Source organism: Phragmites australis, chromosome 24 (genome assembly GCF_958298935.1).
Source record: "Phragmites australis chromosome 24, lpPhrAust1.1, whole genome shotgun sequence".
NCBI classification, from domain to species: Eukaryota; Viridiplantae; Streptophyta; class Magnoliopsida; order Poales; family Poaceae; genus Phragmites; species Phragmites australis.
The window spans coordinates 4,745,212-4,766,318 of NC_084944.1; positions in this window are offsets into that span (position 1 = coordinate 4,745,212).

Below are 21,107 nucleotides of genomic sequence, written 5' to 3' on the forward strand. Positions count from 1 at the left end.
AGTTGCTTGTGCTCAGCGCATGTTTGGTTGCTCTCTCGCTTGCACCCGTCCGTGCAAACGCATCGAGCGAGCCTGGCTCCACGCGTACGCCGGAATCGGGCGTACGCGTCGGGGCTGGCTCGTCCGGTGCAAAAAATACTGTGCATGATAATTTTTTTATTTAATTTTAGATTTTATTTAGTGGTACAAGAGTGATCTAAAATTCTAAATATTTTCGTGAGCAAACTTGAGCTCACTAGCAACCAATTTTAATTAATTTGATCCAAAAAATCTAAGTCAATATTTAATTAAAATTCTTCAAAAATTATAAAAAATTCACTAATATTCTTATCCTGTGATGTACTAATTTATAAAAATATTTCCAACCTAGTTTATTTGGTAAAAAAGTGAGTTTCTTTGTAATGCAACATATACTCATGCGGGCAACCAAACATAATCTTTTCTCAGCCAGACTCAGCACATGCAGCCAACCAAACAGACCCTCATGCATCAACTCAGCCTGACTCAACTCAGCCTGCATGACTCGTACGAACCAGGCTGAGGACATTCGGGCAACCAAACAGACCCTAAGTAATCCTAACCCTGTGACCCCCACAATCTCATCACCTCGCCTAGACGTCCACGCCCACTCGTGACTAGGGATGGCAACAGAGCCGATCCCCACGCGGGGAGTTATTTCTCATCCCGTCCTTATTTAGCTATCGGTGAAAAGTTTTCTCTCATACTCATCCTCGCGGGAAATTTTGCAGGGATTGGATCCCTAATGAGGATGTAAAATTGAATCATAGTTGATTATTTCTATATATTAACAATGTTTCAGTGATATAAATAAATAACTTATTGATGCATACGAAGATAATTAATATAAGATGGGTTAAATATCGTAGATTAGACAAAAAAAATATAAGAGTAATATATTATTTACCCTACGTAATGTAATCTTGGTACATTTATATACTAAGAAAAATATGGATATGTGTGATATCGGGAATATAGCGGGGAGCAGGGACGGAGAGCGCATTTCTGTCTCCGTCCCTATATAAATTTGTGAGGATCAAATTTTTTCATATCCATCCCCTAATAGGAGAATTCCTCACGGGTTACCGGGGACCGGAGGCTCATTGCCATCTCTACTCGTGACTCACCCTCGCTCAGTGCCCTGGACGCCGCACGATCGCACCGCAACATCCCCGCGCCCTGACCGTCGCACACCTGGCCTAGTGCCTCCATCATAGTCCCGCCCAGCCGCCTCCCAATGTCCCTCTCCGACTCTGTCACAGCGGTTGCTGCTCTGTGCATCATGCAGCCATGCGCTCGTGCTCCCACTTGGGTGGCCCCCTCCTAGCGGCAGCAACGACCCCTCCTCAAGCTCAGGCCTTGCGATTCACTAGCAGTGGCGACACCTCCTCCTCTATGGAGAGAGGAGTCAGATGCTACAAGTGGTGGTCTTGGCTCCGGTAACATCATGGGCCTCCTCCTCTCGGAGCGCATTGTCTTCCTCGACAACGAGATCAAGGACTTACTCACCAACGCCATCATCAGCCAGCTCCTCCTCCTTGACACAATGGACCCAGACTCTGACAGTTGCCTCTTCGTCAACTCCCCAGGGAGATCCCTAAGGTCCGACATACCCATCCAATTTAATCAAGCAGCAAACTTGTCATCAACTACTAATTTGTATGCTTCACTTCTAAATTCAATTCAAGGAGTGCATTTGTCACTGCTCTTGCAATGTGCAAACCTTAACTCAATGCGCTTTTATTGAACTGAAGTGGGTGTAGATAACTCGTTGGGTATCAGTTATCCACTTGGGTATGTACATGGATAAAAAATTGTATCTATAAAAGGATATGAGCATTGTAGCCGGCATATTTGTTTAAGACGGGTACAAATATAAGGTAGTATTACCCGGCAGATTATGACCCATCATCATCTCTGATTCGGACAGAGGCAAGCAAATTAACGGCTCTTCGGTGGGTGTGGGTATCGAACTTCTTTTACTTCTAAATTTATCAAATGACATCTTTAAGGGCATATTTGTTTCATCTTAAGATTGTGAAAATTAGCTTGTAAATTGTGGATTATAAGAAACTAAATTGTAAAAGCTGGATAGTAACAATCTAGATTGTGAATTGTAAAAGCTGGTGGAAGACGGATTACTAGATTGTTACAATCTGGAGATTAGATTGTAACAATCTAGCTTTTACCATCTAACTGTTTATTTCAGCTTGCAGATTGTGACTACAATCTAACTATTTATTTTAGCTTACAGATTATAAACATAATTGAGGTTTTACAATCCAAAACAAATATTAGGACCTAACTCAGACATATGGGTATAGCACGTCAAGCAGTTAACGGCTCAAGCGAAATGACGCACCAACCCTTGCTTTACAGCAGCTACCACCAGCAGCAAGGGTCCGAAGGGAAACTCACGCGCACCAAAACTCACGCAAATATTACTCGTCCCGTACCTCTCCAAGGCGTAGTCATGCGGATTAAGGTCCAACGTCTCGCTCTTGTTTTGAATCGCAGCCGCTGGATGGGGATCGGAGGGACATAAAGCTCGGATTTTTTTTTTGGTATTTTCCGGTGGGGAGTTTGGCACGGGAGAGCCGGCGGGTCTCGATGTGTAGCTCAGGCGGAACGGGTCTCCGTGTGCCACGTGACAATAGCGCAATGGTCGGGTTGCTTGGAACCATTTAAAATTGGGGAAGCCCCATCCAAACGGTTGGTTTTGTACTTTTGTATTCACTAGATATATTAAGTATGCTCAGATCTTACTACAGCACCAACTAAGAATAAGATTAACAGATATAAACTAGGGTTTCAAATCAATTGTATCATAGTATACATGAAAAAAAGGAGATACACACCGAATTGCCTATAAAAATCACCAGATTCAATCAATCAACAAGAGAACCAGTAGTAAAATGCTAGTGTACTCAACAAACTTGCCCATTCTCATAACAATTCCACATCATTATTGAGCATCTCGTGCTGTCCAAAACATAGAGGGAGAGGAAAACTCGAATACTCACAGTGAGATATCCTCAAAAGCACGGATCACAGAGGCAAGGCACAGTGATTCAACCGTTGTCCTAGAAATCATATTCGTCGCCGTTGCTGCCAGCGAGAAAGACGGAGATACAAGGCCTCACCGTATCGCGTCGGCGCGTGCAGGTGAGCCTTGGCAACCATAACTCTGACAAGGACCAACCACAGAGCTCCTCCACCAATCCCTTGCGCTTCAAGATCACCAAGCCAAAAGCCCAAACTTCTTCTCAGGTCGAATCAAGGAGGTGAATCCCAAAACCAAAGGAGAAATTTGTGAGGGAGCCAGAACCTTTTAGGGGATTTCCAAATCAATGAACCAGGGGAAGAGAGAGGGCCTACAAAATGGGAGCCACGACACCATCCATCCCCACCCGTCTCCGAAGGGAATGGGGAGGGTGGTTACACCGCCACTGGCTCCCAGATGCCATTGCCTCCTTTCACTCCCTGGACTTGTTCTTTCTCCTCTATGCCTAGCTGAACCAACACCAGCACAAGTACTCCAACCGCATGATCCAGAGCAGTGCCAAAGGCCAAATGGGTCAGTCAGACCACAGGAGAAAAGGCCCACGAAAACATCAAAAATTTATATTATCTTCAACACCACCACCACCTCGAGGTGGCCCCTCTCCATGGCCGCGGCGAGCGGAGTCTCCTCGGCCTCGTTCGGCTTCGCCGCCACCGCGCGCCTCGCCGCTTCGAGCTCCTCCACTGCCTCCCCAGTGGCCACAGCCTCCACAGACTCGCCCAATTTTGGAGCCAGATTCGGCAGTAGAGAGGTCGGTGGAGAAGAGAACGTCGCCGGAGGGGTCGGTGGCGGTGGATCCAGTTGGTAGGGTGAGCGGATCCGCGGCTGGGGGCGATCGGGCGGTGGCGTGTGCAGGCGTGCGTGTGGGGGTGACGTGTGCATGTGCATGTGCGCGTAGGGCGGCTGAGGAGTGAGGAGGTAGGGTTTGCTCATGGGTGTGAGTGGGCCGATTGGTTGGGCCTTAGCCCAGGTCGAAGGGAGAGTAAGGTAGGACGTTCTATCTGTCTCGAAACGACGACCATTACATATTTTTAAGTAGTAGAGATTTAAAGGGCTTCCACTATCAAGTTTAAAATAAAATAGTTGGAATAAAGAGTAATGATGATGTTGATTTTAAATCCAAAAGTAGGGGCATTCACTTTTTTGCCACTCTGAGAAAGTGACAATTACTCATTTGTCACCCTGTCTCACATGCATAGACTCAGCACGGTCCGCATGTCATCCTCAGTAGCAATTGCTACTTTTTTAGAGTGGCAACTGAACAGTTATCCCTCAAAAGTAGAGGTGAAACTAGAATAAAATTAATAGTGATGCATAACACTGCCATATATATAGAAATATATCTAATTCTGAAGAAATACTATTAATTTTATTTGTTTCATATGTACTATTTCTTTCATAACCTGGTGTCTATGCACTACGCAACATCAACGTGGCGTCACCCCTGTCCAAAAGGCGTGAAAAAAATCTTTCTATCAAGCTTCTTAGATTTGACAAGGCGTGAATAAAGAGTAATGAAATATCGATGTTGATTTTTCTGCGGGTAATAACATTTCTTAGATTTGACATGAGTGATAAATAATTCTGCTATGCTTCTCGGTCGTATATATCTCAAGGTGAATAATCGTACATTTTGTTTAATTCTTACCATACCGTAGCTGAAAAAAAAAGTCAGTTTACCTCGGATTCTACGTGATGCTAATCATTTCCATAGACCAATTTCAGGTCAAGTCAATTTGATGGCTTAGTTATTGGCGGTGATAATTGTTGCTGATACGTGAAGATTGTACAACTAATTACTGCAGTGATTCTATAGCTTTTTTAGATACTACTACTACAACAATAATAATAGTAGTAGTAACGCTCCGTGAATAGCCAGCTTGTCGCAAAGAGGGGATGGATTAATAACTGAAATTATCGTGCATCATCACGGATAAATAAATTTGCCCTTTTTTTTTTTATGGATCCGCTCTCATCTTTAGACCCAAAAAGCAGATATTGATAGTAACCTAATAAAATAAAAACCAAGCAAACACTCTTTTTCCTAAATTAAAATATTAGATCTTTTTTATTTAAGATCCTCTTTTCTCCATCTGATTTCTACTTCTACTGCTTATTTGATGTCAGTATGCTCAGGATTGGGTTTTGGAAATGAACCACTATGATAATTGAAAGGATAGCTTGCACTCGCGCTTGCTAAATTATTCGGTCTCCATTATGATTGTGGCAAGAAATCAATAGAAGTAAAAAAGGCAAAGCATTTTCAAAATAAACTTAACTTGGTCCGTTGGACGAATACTAGCTAGTCTACTACTGCTACTACTCAGTCCTCACTAAGTTGGAATATTCCTAGTTAACTTGGCATGCTAATGGTCAGCTTGGTTGCAAGCTCTCACTGTTGATCAATGCCTTAGGTCAACAAAAAATTTCAACGTGAATTTGCCCTTGGTAAAATTCTAAATCACAAGCTGACGTGCGAAATGACTATTTTTGCAACTGTTATACTGATCAAACTCCTTAATTACAAAATTGGTCCTCAAGAAAATAAAAAATAATAATAATTCACTGAAACAGATGAGAAAACGCCATACAAAAGTGCACTGAACTCACATGCTCCCAAGTGAATCCGAACCGTGCCTATGTATATAGTCCAGGACCACTGTACTGAAAATCACAGGCCATGCAGAAAGGACCTACCATTTTAAGTACCACACTTTTCGTGTTTTCGCAATGTTGGTCCCAAGCCTCTTCACCTGTTCATCGTTAGATAAACAAAAGGTTAGAATAGGCACCTAACATTCATAAATCATAACCGATAACCCTGTCACTATGATGTCCTATATAAATACACATATGAAAACCAAAGGATAAGATAAAATGTATAGTATACTCAGTCACGAGATGGTGTGCTTCATTTAGATGAATCACGATTTCGCAACGCGAAAAGAAATGCGATTGCTCAAAAGCACCTCGGCTCAACGAATAAAATACACTGACGGTCTTTAAACTAGTTTAGGGTGTTATTTACAACTATGTATTCTTAAAACACATTTTTAAGCCTCCTCCCTAGCATAAGGCCGCCACCGTTGCTCGTGCCCTGCCTCCTCTTTGGATCTGCCATCACACGTCATCATTCCACGTAGGCAGGTAGAGGACCTAGAGGCTGACTAGGAGGATTTGGACATTCGGTGATCCATTTAGCGAGTTTTGGGCATGAAACTATATGCATTTTAAGAGTTCATGATCTAGATGACACCCTAACAAGTTTAACATTGACTCTCCACTATATTACCTTATTCTACTTCCTCTAATTATAAATAAATATTATTTTAAATATCGATATGATCATTAACACACTTAAAATAATATTTATTTATAACAGAAAGAAGTATTTTAATACTTTGATACATGTAAAGGGCGAATATTTGTCATGTTGACCCCAAACCTTTTTCAGTACCGTGCATGCCGAGTTTAATATAGTACTACTGCAGTAGCGTGCGCTTTTTCTAGTGACAACAGAAAAGTCCTAAGTAATTAATCAGCCTTGTGCGCCAATCTCTTTTGTAGTATAGTACGTCATTGGGCATGCATGTGCTATGTGAGCTTTTCTCACGAGCTATGTGAGCTTTTCTCACGAGCTCCATGTCAGTGTAAAGAAGGGCATTTGTTTTCGGGAGTAAAAACTTTGTTAGACCATCATCAATTATATTCTTTTCATTTTTTTTTTATTTTCTTTCTCGTTCTTATTCCTTTTATTTTTTCTCATCTTCAACAGCTTCCTTCAAGAGGAATCGCGAATAGAAAGGGGAGAGAATCCCGTCCTGTAGGGAATGACTTTGGAATCTCTTTGTGACGGGAACATGACGGGAAACCGTTGGAGTGCTGAAGGGAACGAAAATCACTTTACGACGGGAATCTGGATCGTGAAGGGAAACGGTTGACCTTAGTCTTAGGCCAGCTCGCGGAGTCTGCAAAATTGAGTCTGCAACACTGTGCCGCCTTTTTATTGATCGGACCGGCCGGCAAACGCCTCTAGCAAAACTCTTTTTCAGTGCTACAGGGATACGGGAGGCGGTCTGCACAGTGCTGACATCGGTAAATATGAGACACTCTCTTTCCTCATCACTGTTCATAGAAGATGTCTGTGGGTCTGAAGAAAAGAGAAAAGTAATGTAAAGTAAAAAAATAGAGTGGTTGGTGAAAATTAAAATAAAAATAAAAAATGCTATAATAATATTAAGAGATGCTGTAATAGTATTTGATTTAAAGTTCAATATTCTACTTTTTACTAATTTGATTCAGAGTTCCATATTCTACGTATGTCGGTTGATGCGGTGCATTTTGATCACAAATTAAATTCACAATTATGAAGGCTTCCAGAAGTCCAGATCACTGCTGGGACCTGATAGAAGTTGGCAGATATTTTTGTTCTAAAAACAGTGGGAGGCGTTTAAGAATGTAGCCGACTCCGATCAATCTGGGCACACATTTGTTCCCTCTGGACTCCCGCAACTAAAACTCCTCGGAATATCTACAAGGACATTTCAGCAAGCTATTAGTCCGTACTCCTCGGGGCATCTGCAACAAGGACATTTCAGCAAGCTATTAGTCCATCCTGGATGACACAATCCTGCTTGGTGGAGAGAGAAATTAGGACGAGCTCGAAGTATCCTCTAATTGTCCACAAATTGGCGAGGTTGTTCTTAAATAATCAAGAGGAAAAGGATCGGTTGCTGGCTTATGAAAATGATGGATTCTAGGGTAATAGAAATATGCCACCTAAATTTTTTTTTTAGATAATGGAGAGTTCCGGCCTTCACCTCAAAGAGGCTATGACCAAAATATTACATCATTGTGCAGCACCTCCGTCTGCAATAAACATAAATAACCAAACTCCAAACACGTCCGGATGACGAGAATTAATAATGAGAAATCTTATTACTAAATCTCCATCCATGGTGTGAAAAAATCTGCATTACCGCCACCTCCAAGTTTCGGCAAGCGCTCTTTATTAATTCTTGGTCTTCTTCTTTGGGTTGTAGATTTGTCCAAAATCTAAGCCAATGTGTCCCCCTGTATAGTACCTGATATGCCACCTAAATGCACTAATGGCTGTTAAGCATTGCCCAAAAAAGAATATTCTTAGTCCAATTATTCACGGTAAGTTAAGCCTATGTTTTTGCACCTCCTCCAATCCACGTCACAGGAGCTACTATGCCGGCCAACATTCTTTGCTCGCTCCAAGCAGGGGTGGACCCTCTGGTGCTCTATGAAGAGTAATAAGAGATAGGAGAGAGAAGAAAAAGGAGGTGAAGTAGAAGATGAGGGCTGAGAAGAATAATGAGATGAGTCCTTAGCAATTCATCCTGTGTCTGCTGCCGGCTCCAAGCACGCATGAATGATGGAAGGAACTGATGCCTTCATTCTCAAGAAAATGGAAAGCGACAAATTACCTACTCCTGGTGGAAATGTCTCGTTCAGTGTGTGATCAATCATAGGATGCAACCGATCCACTGTTCTGCCTGCCAGCTTGTGTCTTTCTGAAGTTGAGGTATAACCTTCTTCGTGTCCAACGTTAATCACCTTGCATGCTCACTCAAGTTTCTGCGATCTTCCATGACATTTTTATATCGGATCAACGTTAATCAGCATGCATAAAGCACAATATATATACGACGAACCTATTTTGTGTATAGGTGTACTATAGTTTTACCACTACGTATGCTCTTAGTTACAACTTAAAAACTATCAGTTCAATTCGCTAGGTAAACCAGTTACAACCACGTATCTAAAGGTATATAATTACAACATGAGAAACTAACGAGTTGCAATCAGTTACAATTAATATATATAAGGACCGGAGTTATATTTTAGATTGTACTACGATTACAATCGTATTCGTTAGCTGGTACATTATTAGGTAAGGAATTTGTTAGAGTTACATTCATCTATAATGCAATTGCGGCTCAATTTCTATTTTATTTATATGTCTGGTTGAAACTCCCTGTCTCGTAGATTGTAACTCTACTAATTTTTAATTATAACTTGAGGTAGCGTAATATTAACTAGAGTTAAAACTATACATATAATATATATATATATATATATGAAAAAATTGGGCCTTTGTTTGGAACTTGAATCCTTCTTATGTTCCAGCAGGAGTTGAAATTTTCAAGCCTTTGTTTGGAACTTGAATTCTTCCTATGTTCCTGTAGGAGTTGAAATTTTCGTCTTGAAAATTTCCACGTTGGGTTGAAATTTTCGTCTTGAAAGCAAATCGCGGACACCAGTGCTTGCGCCACCCAATCGATCGGAGACTAAGACAACAATCCAAGGAGAATCTTATTGTAATTTGGGATGTAACATCCAAATTATACTAATCCTAGCTAAGTGCCCATACGTTATAATAAAGATATAAATATTAAATATAGTAACATCAATCACGAACTTAAGATATATAAAGATATAGATATATCATGTAAGTACTGGTAAACATAAATGTATATATCGAGAATGATGTCGTGGTTTGATTTCAGATATGATTAAAAAAAGGGGAGGATTATCTGTTAATTTATATTTTAAGTTCTTTATTTATTTTTATTAGTAAAACAGACTCATATCCGTAGCGATAACAAGGCGGGAAGACTAGATAACGAGGGTGGATATCAAAAGTGGATAAATTATTTAAATTTTAAGAATTTTTATTAGAGGAGAGGAGAGTAGGAAGAAGATGCGTGGGAAACTAACTTGTATTTTACATAGTAGAGATAAAAACTATATTAGAAATTCACATTAGTGACGAGTGATAACCCTCATTAGTGACGAGTATTTTACCTGTCACTTTTAGCGTGTCATTATTGTAGACTCATTAGCAACAGATTTGGACCGGACATGTCACTCATTAGTAATGGGTCGGATTTAGATCCGTTACTAATGATACACATTAGTAACAGGTCTAGATCCGATCTGTCACTAATGACTATATATTGGTGACGGTTTTCTAATGACATACATTAATGATGGGTTTTTATAATGTACCATCATTAGTGACGGATTGGGTCTAGACACTCGTCACTAATATGTGTTTAGAAAAAATAAAAATACAAGTATCTAGGTTGAATTCAGATCCAAAATGTAAGTTTATATTTATATACACATTAAATTCAAAAACCTCAAAATACATCGTAACTCTAACCATAGTCTCGTGTGACTCAAAATACATATTATCTCTCAGAATCACCGTGCAATGAATCTTTGTCAGTTATCCTGATTCTGCATGGATCTTCAGCGGTCACTGCCATTGGCACATTTAGAAGTGTTAGCCAGCTCTTCAGCAGTCACTGCCAACTATATCTTACCTTCATGAAAGCTTGAAAATTTCGTCATGAGTTAGAGTAGGCATGAATCTTGGCACATTCAGAAAAGTGGTCTACATATAAGATCAGCAAGGCCAAGCATTATATCCTCACCAAAAAAAAAAGGCATGGTAATAGAAAAAAAAAATCATTTACTCCATATTTGGCAAGTACATTGGGTTTAGCATGTACATTGCAACGGGCCTGACGTATTAAAAAGGTGACAAACTGCACAAGAATATATGAACCTATAAAGGGTTGCCACTTAATTCCTGTTATGAGCTAAGAGGCGACAAAAGTAAGCAATATGCTATACCATAATCTGAACAAAAGTTTTTCATCAATCAGGTTAACGCCTAAATAAGAAGTAGGTTGAATATTTAGAAAGTAGACCTGCTGGTTCATAAAGAAAACAGAATACAAGAAGCTAACAGAATTTGAGAAGAAGAGTGTGTGTGCATGTAATGTGAGATCTAACATAGGCATTATTAGCCTGTCACTGTCAGATAAGTAAAAATTTATGAGCATATATAAATACAGAGATAAACTGTCATACATTATTGTCTAACATCAATGTTTCAAGAAGTCAAGAACAATATTGGAGTTTGGATGCAACACTAAATTTATAGGACGTCCGCAATGCAAAAGTTGATGAACAAAAAGAACTGGCCTCTAAACTGATTAAACAACACTATAATTTCAGCTCTAGAGAACTCTGAGCCCACCTAAAAAAATTGATGTGTATTCAATCAAACATTGGTTAACCTGCAAAGGAAGGAAATTCTAAAACTACTCTACCTTTATTTACCGGCGCCATCTGAAAATGGTATGGAAAAATGCAAGGAATGATTACTCAACAGATAGGTGCGGTTGAACAATACCTTTCCATTTTTGTTTCAGAAGCAACATGCATGGTGAAGAAACAACATGGCATCAGTGGAGGACCCCAGTGCAAACCTCCCAGTGCTCCAAAACCCTCATTGCAATAAGGTTCGCCTCCGGTCCCAGGCGTCACCACAGTTGCCATATCCAGCCCGAACTTGTATTCTTCTCCCTCGTCCTCCTCACTCTCCACTACAGAGGATTTTGAGCGGAGGCATCGGATCAACCACAAAATAAGCAAAACAGTGCTTACCTAATCTAGCATGCAAGGAAAATAATAGCAGTCAGAAGGCGTGCATTTGGGGATTCACCTCGAGGAAGAAGTCGTGCAAGGCAGAGGAGCCCAATTTGGAGTCGTACGCCGGTGGAACAGGTGGCGACAACAGTTGTGGGCACCGGATCTGGTGCTAGGAAGTAGGGATGGCAAGGAGGAGGCGAGTGCGTGAAGATCGCCAGGAGAGACGTGGGGGGTGCCAGTGCGCCACCGTTATGGGGTGTGTGAATCACGGACGGGGAGGGAGGAGCGGAACTTGGGGATTCACCTCGATGAAGAAGTCGCACGAGGCCGAGGAGTCCAATTTGGAGTCGTATGCCGGCGGAACAGGTGGCAACAGCAGTTGCGGGCACCGGATTTGGTGCTAGGAAGTGGGGAGGACAAGGCGACGATGCTTGCAGAGCAAAGGAGCGCGGGGAAAACCCTATCCCTAATCGCCGCACCGCGCCTTTTATAATCCACTCTCCGTGGACCACCATGGGCCCAAAGTGGCAATGGGCTACGATCCAGATTGTTTTGAGCCACAACCGAAATTCTTTTACGATTCATATTAGTGACAAATGTTATAAAGATATCCGTCACTAATAACTGTTACATTAGTGACGGATACTAACTGAACTCGTCACTACTATCAGACCAAGTTGAGACCCATCATCATTAGCGACGGGTCAGATATAGATTCTACCCAGGGCGTCACTAATATGATATTAGTGATATGTACTGAGCAATCGTCACTAATATGATAATTTTTTTTCTTAGTAACGAAACTAACCTATTTTTGCAAAAAGGAACTTTAATTTTGCCACCTAATCCTGACAAATATGATTAGCTATTTTCCTCTTCGTTCACTTCCAAATTTATGTTTAAATATGCAACAAATTAATCCTAACCACACCGCACACAAAAACGCATCATAATTGTTTGGACATGACTAAATACTGGCCGTGCATGCTATAAGCGGATAGCATGCACACCCTTAATTAAAAAAAATTTAATTAATTGTTTTCCTAATCAGGGCAAATTGGCATCCACACGCAGAGCGCGCCTGCGACAACACCTAGAAAAAAGCGAATTTCTGTGTCCACAGGCAAAAATCCTATGCATTGAAAAAAGCATTTTATATACTATAAAAAAGCATTTCATATGCTGTGAAAAAGTATTTCATCTTACCATCTTTTCTATTTTTAGTAATCCTAACAAAGACTAGCAGGACAATGCAGCAAAGAAGAGAGGTGCACCCAAGTAGTCCAGAAAAATCCAAAAAGCAAATTGTTTCAATTTGCAAAACTCAAATCCGTGTAAACTCATAAAAAAAACATATTAGTTTCAAATTACAAGCAATTCATATGAACATAGAAAAACATATTATGTGAATTTGAAAAGTAAAATTAGCATAATTAGGTACAGATTTGAGAAACACATTTCGACGAATAAGCAATTTTTGTAAAGTCATGAGCAAGTTTTTAAAAAATTGTAAGCAAATTATAATACACAGAAACACTTTTTTATATAAAGTTGATGTTAAAAAAAATATCATCAAAATATACTGAGTTGGGGTCTAGTTTTGAAGCTCTTATCACACGAAACACAATGGTGCAATCAGATTTTAATTTAGATGCTCGGTTTGAAAAATATGGTTTTTTTAAAGTTTTGAAATGGAGTTGCATGTGAATGACGTCATCAATTTTGTCATCTTTCTCTTCTCCATACATGCAACAGATTTGGGAATTTAGACAATATACGCGACCGTATTTGCGAAATTAGACAACATGTTGGCGTATTTGTAAATCTAGCACTTGTATTCGGTATCTCAAAATCCGAAATATGGATTTCGGTAACTCAAATTCCGAAAACACCCCGGGCCCACTGAATTCGGCAACTGAGGGCCGTATTCGGCACCTCAGTTGCCGAATTCAGTGCATCATGTCACTTTCATGTCGTGTCGATGCTTTCGGTGTGTGCCAGTGGGGGTTGATGCTGCTTTTGCGCTTAATAAAATGCCCTTGCTCGCAGAAGAGAGAAGGAAGAAGGGAGAAGAGAGCAGCAAAGGAGAGAAGGGAGAAGAGAAGAGAGCAGCAGTGGAGAGAAGAGAGCAGCAGCGGAGCAACGCTAGGAGAAGCATCTCGAGCAGAGGGGGCAGCCGGAGAGGATCAACGCGAGCAGCAGCCGTGCTCAATTTCCTTAAGGTAAGTTCTTAGATTACGTAGTTAATTAGTAATTGTAATTAGATTTTTCTTAGTTCATTCAGAAGTATATTAGTCCTTTCGTCAGTATATTGTTAAATTCATTCAAGTACATTTGATTAATTATATTATTTTGATAAATTAGAGTATTTAAATTATTGATTTAGTTGGGTTATATAATTTTTATTAGTAAGTGTGATTAGATTCTTTACTCAATATAGTAACATGAATTTACGTGATTTAATCTAGGTAATTAGTTTTATTAAAGTAATATAATTAATCAATTAACTTGAGTAATTAGTTTAATCACTTAGGTTTGGTAGAACCGTAGAAGATAGTGTCCAGTAGCAACAAAGATGCATATCAGTTGTATATTGCACTATTTAATTAGTATTATTTTTGTACTTATTATTTATTACATGTACATTTATTTAGGAGATACGGTATGATTTTCCATATTTATTATGGAGAACGTCCCACAGTTTTGCACGGGAGACTTGTAACAATTCAGAACTGCCAGCACATAGAGAGTTCGGTTAAGGTACCTATTGATCTAGATGGCCTGAAATCACATGTTATGCGCCTTTTGCGTGTGAACCAGCAGTCCCATACTGTTGTCCTAGAGGGTATACGGCCGCGGCTTGTTCCAAATAGCTCGGTCGTTGTCCATACGTTGTTCGAGATGAGTAGGAACAACGCATAGGCTTTGTACTCACGCAAGGCATTGGAGGAGAACTTTGATATGGCGGTGTACGTAAATATAGTGTCACGATTGGTGCAAGGTGATGCAGTGACCACTGCGGAAGGCTCAGGCCAGCAGGTGATGCATGAAGAGGATGGAGGGCATGTCGGGGAGGGCAGTTCCAGTAGAAAGGGAGGTAGAGTGGACCCTTGTGAGGTCGATGCAGGATGCATGGATAATGAAGACGGTGGTAGCGGGGATGAAGAAGCTGCTGACAATGATGACCCGGTCCCGGCGATCCAGTACTTTCGTGGTACTGGGCTCCTGGAGTGTGTCGTCGTTGAGTATAACACCTTATCTAACTGGGGATACCAGAATAGTGACATTCAGGTCGGGCAACAGTTTCGTAACAGAGGGGAGGTCATCCACTTTATTAGCAACTATGCTGTAATAACAAGAAGGGACCACAAGTGCGCCCGATCTAACCCTACGGAGTATGAGGTCAGGTGTACCAAGCACCCGAATTGCCCTTACTTCGTACGAGCACATCAACCGAAATATGAGAACTATTTTGTGATCAGTAGACACACCCCACATACATGCAGCGAAGAGGCTATTAGGAATGTGAGCCACGCCGTTGATGCGAGGTTCGTAGCCCAACTCCTCATCACTCTTATTGGCACAAAAATTTGTTTGTCACCAAAATCGATTATGGGGGAGGTGCACACTAAGACTGGCATGCTTATCAATTACCACACCGCGTGGCGAGCGAAGCAGAAGGCGTTGAAGATGCTGTTTGGAAGCTTCGAAGAGTCATACAACAATGCTCCGAGGCTGCTGCAGAAGATTGCCATGACGAATCCAGGGACTCAGTGGGCCATGGCGGATGAGCCGATCAGGCTAGATGATGGGTCATATAGCACCACTGACCGATACCTCATTAGGTTATTCTGGTCCTTTGGACAATGCATCGAAGCATTCAGGCATTGCAGGCCGGTTGTATGCGTGGATGCCACATTTCTGAGCGGCAAGTTCCATGGTACCCTTATGACAGCAATGGCGGCGGATGCAAATAATCAGATCATTCCTCTCGCCTTTGCAATGGTTGAGAGTGAAAACAATGATAGTTGGCTGTGGTTCCTCACCTTGGTGAGGACACGTGTCGTGGGAAATAGGGAACGAGTTTGCGTCATCTCAGACCACAACAAGGGCCTTCTGCATGCGTTGGACGTGCTGCATGATAGCACAAACTGCTCCATTGCATGGCCTATGTGAAGAGAAGATGGTGCATGCGACACTTGGGCGCGAACTTGTACACAAGGTACCACAGCAAGTCGCTTGTAAAGAGATTCAAAGGGCTATGTCTTCAAAACCAGCAGGCGAAGTTCAACGAGATATGGAGAGAGTTAAATGAGACCACTCGCAAGATGATGGTAGACCAGCAAGCAGGGGAGGATCAACTGCGGGCGCAAATGGTTGGGGGCCAAACTATCGTTAGTCGTTCACGTGGGACATTTAGCCAGTGGATAGCGGGGAAGCCGGCGGAGCGTTGGGCCCTTATCCATGACACTCATAGTGCCAGGTTAGCGCATAGAATTGTAATGATCATATTGTACCGATTCTTATGCAAATAGCTATTCTAAAATTACTGTATCCCATGTTAGGTACTCCATCATGACAACGAACATAGCGGAGGTGTTCAACAATGTTCTAAAGGGAGTACGAGGCCTCCCGTTGTGTGCCATTATTGAGCTCACATTCTATAGAACGGCGGACTACTTTCGAGACCGTGGTAATGCTGCTATGAAGTGCAGCACACGGTTTGCACCTAAGGTGGAGCAAATCATATCAAGAAGGAGGAGCAAGGCACACTTTCATCGGTCGAGGATCTACGACCTGGCCAACAATGACTTTGAGGTCATGTGCCACCGTAGGTATGCTTCAGGGTATAGCGCCGGGGACACCGTGCAGCAATGTTAACTTGGGCCTAACGAGGTGAAGTGCACATGCAATAAGCCAAAACTGCATCATATCCCATGCTCGCATGTCTTAGCCGCTTGCAGGGACATATGTGGCAATGACGGATCACAGTACGTATCACCGTACTTCACGATCGATGCATTGAGGAGCACATGGCTTCCAAAGATGCGGTTCTTTAACATCGGAACCAACTACAAATCGATCGAGGGGCCTAAGTGGGTACCTTATTCACGAGCACGACGCACAGATCCTGGAAGGCCTAGATCTACGAGGCTGCAAGGTGACATGGATGAAGCAGATGCTGTTGATGGCCTACGCAGGTGCAAACTTTGCAAACAACCTGGCCATGACAGAAGGACTTGCCCAACCCGTCAGTAAACTATCAGCCCACTATCGAACTGAACTGTCTTAGAGACTTTGCATTTTATTTTGTTCTTAGAAGCTATCCGCAGAAATGGTTTGTATTGTAAAATGTTATTCACCTGTTAGTTGTACTACTTATTTTGCATTATGTGGTTTGCACTGTACCCCTTTAGACAAGAAGTGACCACACGGCTCTGCTTGAACTATGAAATGACAACACCTCTAGCAACAACCATTGTATTGTAAATGTAATTTTATTTATTTATTTCGTGTTTCTTAAATATTCATGGATCCGTGTTTTGATGCAGAGACAGAGCGTTATAGTCAGTGAGCAATAAATCTATGGCAGGATCCTCTAGTACAGGCTTTCCATGGACACCTTCAACGATCGCTATAGCACTTAATGCCTCCTTACAGGTTGTGCGTGAAGGAAATGATGATCCCTTAAAGGAGAACAACATAATTCAAGCTGTGGCAAAATTGCATGCAAGACCCATATGTTCCAGGTTAACCGCGCCGCTCCAATGTGTAACCACCGAGGACCTTAGGGCCCTCTTGTATTACCGGCGTCAAATGTATCTGAGGGTCCGCGAACTGGCCGACCATGGTTCAACAAATAGGTGAACAACATATTAGAATAATCTAAGTACTCTAATTAAAAAATCTAAGTACTCTAATTAAATACTAAGTAATATAATAACGTAATTAAATAATCTAATTTGTATAATCTCAGTACTCTAATTAAATAAACTACGTACTCTAATTAAATAATCTAACTAATATAATAACGTAATTAAATAATCTAATTTGTATAATCTAAGTACTCTAATTAAATAAACTAAGTACCTAATTAAATAATCTAAGTAATATAATAATGTAATTAAATAATCTAAGTACTCTAATTAAATAAACTAAGTATTCTAATTAAATAATCTAAGTAATATAATAACGTAATTAAATAATCTAATTTGTATAATCTAAGTACTCTAATTAAATAAAGTAAGTACTCTAATTAAATAATCTAAGTAATATAATAACGTAATTAAATAATCTAATTTGTATAATCTACGTACTCTAATTAAATAAACTAAGTAATCTAATAAAGTAATTAAATAATCTAATTTGTATAACCTAAGTACTCTAATTAAATAAACTAAGTACTCTAATTAAATAATCTAAGTAATATAATAACGTAATTAAATAATCTAATTTGTATAATCTAAGTACTCTAATTAAATAATCTAAGTAATATAATAACGTAATTAAATAATCTAATTTGTATAATCTAAGTACTCTAATTAAATAAACTAATATAATTAAATAAATGTAATTGAACGGATTAAACAATCTACTTCCGAAAGAACTAATCTACTTCGAAACTGACTAACCAAATAAGCTAATTACTCTAAATACTATTATTAACCTAAGTATTAAATAGGTAATCTAATAACTAACCGGTACGAAAGTGAGTGCTCTCGAAGTATTAAACTGCCGCTGCTGCTGCTCGCGTTACTCCTCTTCTGCTGCTTTCTATACTCGAGCTGCTACTCCTCTGCCGCTCCTCGCATTCCTCCTCCTCTGCTCCCTTCTCTGCTCTGCTGCTACTCTCTTCTCCAATAGCGACCTCAATTTATTCACCTCTCCGCGGGCCGTGCCAAAACATGCATGCATCAATAATTCACCGGCCGGCCGAACGTATCACGGGATGGAAAAAATGAATGACGTGACATGAAAATGATTGATGTGACGCGGCAAAAAGAAGAATGGGATGCGGCCGGCTGAATTCGGCAACTGAGGTGCCGAATGCCGTATTCGGCACCTCAGTTGCCGAATTCAGTGGGTCCGGGGTGTTTTCAGAATTTGAGTTACCGAAATCCATATTTCGGATTTTGAGATACCGAATACGAGTGCTAGATTTACAAATACGTCAATATGTTGTCTAATTTCGCAAATACGATCGCGTATATTGTCTAAATTCCCAAATTTGCCCACACGAGCCAATAACATCTTACGATCAAGGAACGGCTGATACGAAGTGCATGCCGCACAATAATAGCATGCACGCTCGGAATTTAATCTTTAGCTAATTTGTTTAGCATAGTAGCGTGCGGCACTTTATTGCGATCATGTGTCCGCAAAGGCGCCTGCAGGCCCCATCCGGTGTGGACTCGTGCATGATGCGTCCGTGCATGCAGCGACCATCACCATTCACCCGGCACATGACATGAGCGGCCCCTTGGGCCATTGTACAGCATCTCCTCTCTCCCGCCCCAAAAGGAAAGCCACCCGATCGAAGGTCCCAATCGAGGTTGCCGCCGCAACGCGAGGCAACGCCACGCACCCGGACAGCCGGGACCGGACGGTGATCCGGCGTGGCGCCCGGGTTCTGTATCGGTGGGACGGGCGGGCCGCCGGCCGGCATCTCCGGCCCCGCGCTGCACGCGACCGAAAGTAGGGAAAAGATGTACGAACTATTTTATCTGTCTATTTTTTCTTATCTAATACCTTATTTACTTTATAGTTTTTTATTTATCTTTTTAACATGAATTTTAATGTAAATAAATAGTTTTATTCATCCACGTACGTACGAAGGTGAGAGAAACGGCAGGGGATGAGCTCTGCTAGCTCCTGCTCTCCATCACCCCAATGCATATACAAGAACCTCTCACACGCATGCACGAAACTGAAGACGTTAGCTCCGTCCCTGGCTAGCTGGTGATCTGGACTCGACGGACCATTCAGTTCATCGGCCCGACAAGTGAGACGTACGCCCTAGCTACCTGCATGCATGCACGGATCGGTGGGGATCGAACGTCTATCGGCAGGACGAGGGCCTTTGATCTGCCATGTTCCTCCTCAGCTGCGCGTGGTCCTTCTTCCAGCTCCTCCTGGATCGATCGATCGATAATCGGTCGATGGAAGAAGCATCTGAAATGCATCATTGGATGTGATATTATTGGACACGAGGGGAGCGTTTCGGCGCATCCGTTGGACTGTCCGCGTTGATCTAGGATGCAAGTTTTATACCCTTTATGCCGTTGGATCAATTCAAAACTAAAAAATAAATTAAATATTTACTCTTATCTAATTAAGTTATGAAAAAATAAACTAAGTGCTGATCTAGAATCAAGGATTAACATTTTATTAAAATTTTGACAAAATTTTACGAATATCGAAGAGGAACAAATATCTAATTTCAGAATTTCTTTTACTCACATATGAGACCTATAGAGCAGATGACAAAAAATAATTAAAATTTTGTGAATTTCAGTCCTTTCACCAATAAAAAAAATATAAAACAAAATTACAATCCATACTCAGAACTACCAATTAGGTACCACCTACATACGCGTCTAAATTTCAATAGAAACTTTGATCGAACTACCAATTAGATACTCACCTACTCATGCACGTGTAAAGTTTCAATAGAAGCTTTGATCGAACTACCAATTAGCAGGGGACGAGACATTGCAGAGGTAGTCGGGTATCAATACCCCGCATCTCCAGTTTAATTTTTCCCATTTAATTTTGACGGACACATGTAGCTCAGATGCCTCGTAAGTCGGACGTGCCCTTTGTCCCTTTCCGTTTTCTCTCATGACATGTATCAACTAGCAATGGTCATGTCTAGTGGCAAAACATTACATGAGTTCCTTTCCATGGAAAACCACTAATCACAGCACTGAGCAAGTACTAACCTGCCATGCATCTCTGTGCAGAGTACAAGCTGGTAGAATATATGTGTTTAGTTTATTATATTTGTATAATTTTAAATAAATCTTAAATGCCTAATTATATGAGAATTTCTTTAGTTCCACATTGCTAATAGATATAGATGGAGATAAACTTAAAAAAGTTTCTATCATCCACCCGCTTAACATGTGTGGATAAAGGATTAGAAGAATACACGGACGCTCACTCGCTGGGCCGGATCGGGGGTGGAGGGCGTGGGCGCATGACACCTACGTGAATGATCCGTCGAAATTGGGTCAAGTTGCTTGCGCATGTTTGACTTCCTTTTGCGGTTTTATTCCTTTTACTGTGCGTGCAAACGGATAAATATATGAAAATCATATCGGTTAAGACTCAGATCGTGGTGGTGGGACCGACTCCGATCGTGGTGCGTTCTCAGTCGCACGACTCTCCCTCTATATATATCTGTCAGCCACCGCACAAAAGGGAGATGCAAGTTGTATATTCGCAATTAGGATTTTGTCAATTTCTTTCTGCTGCATCGTCACACGTAGACTACTCCATCCAGCTACGTCGCCGTGCACCGACGAATGGGAGAGTAGGTCTCCAGAAC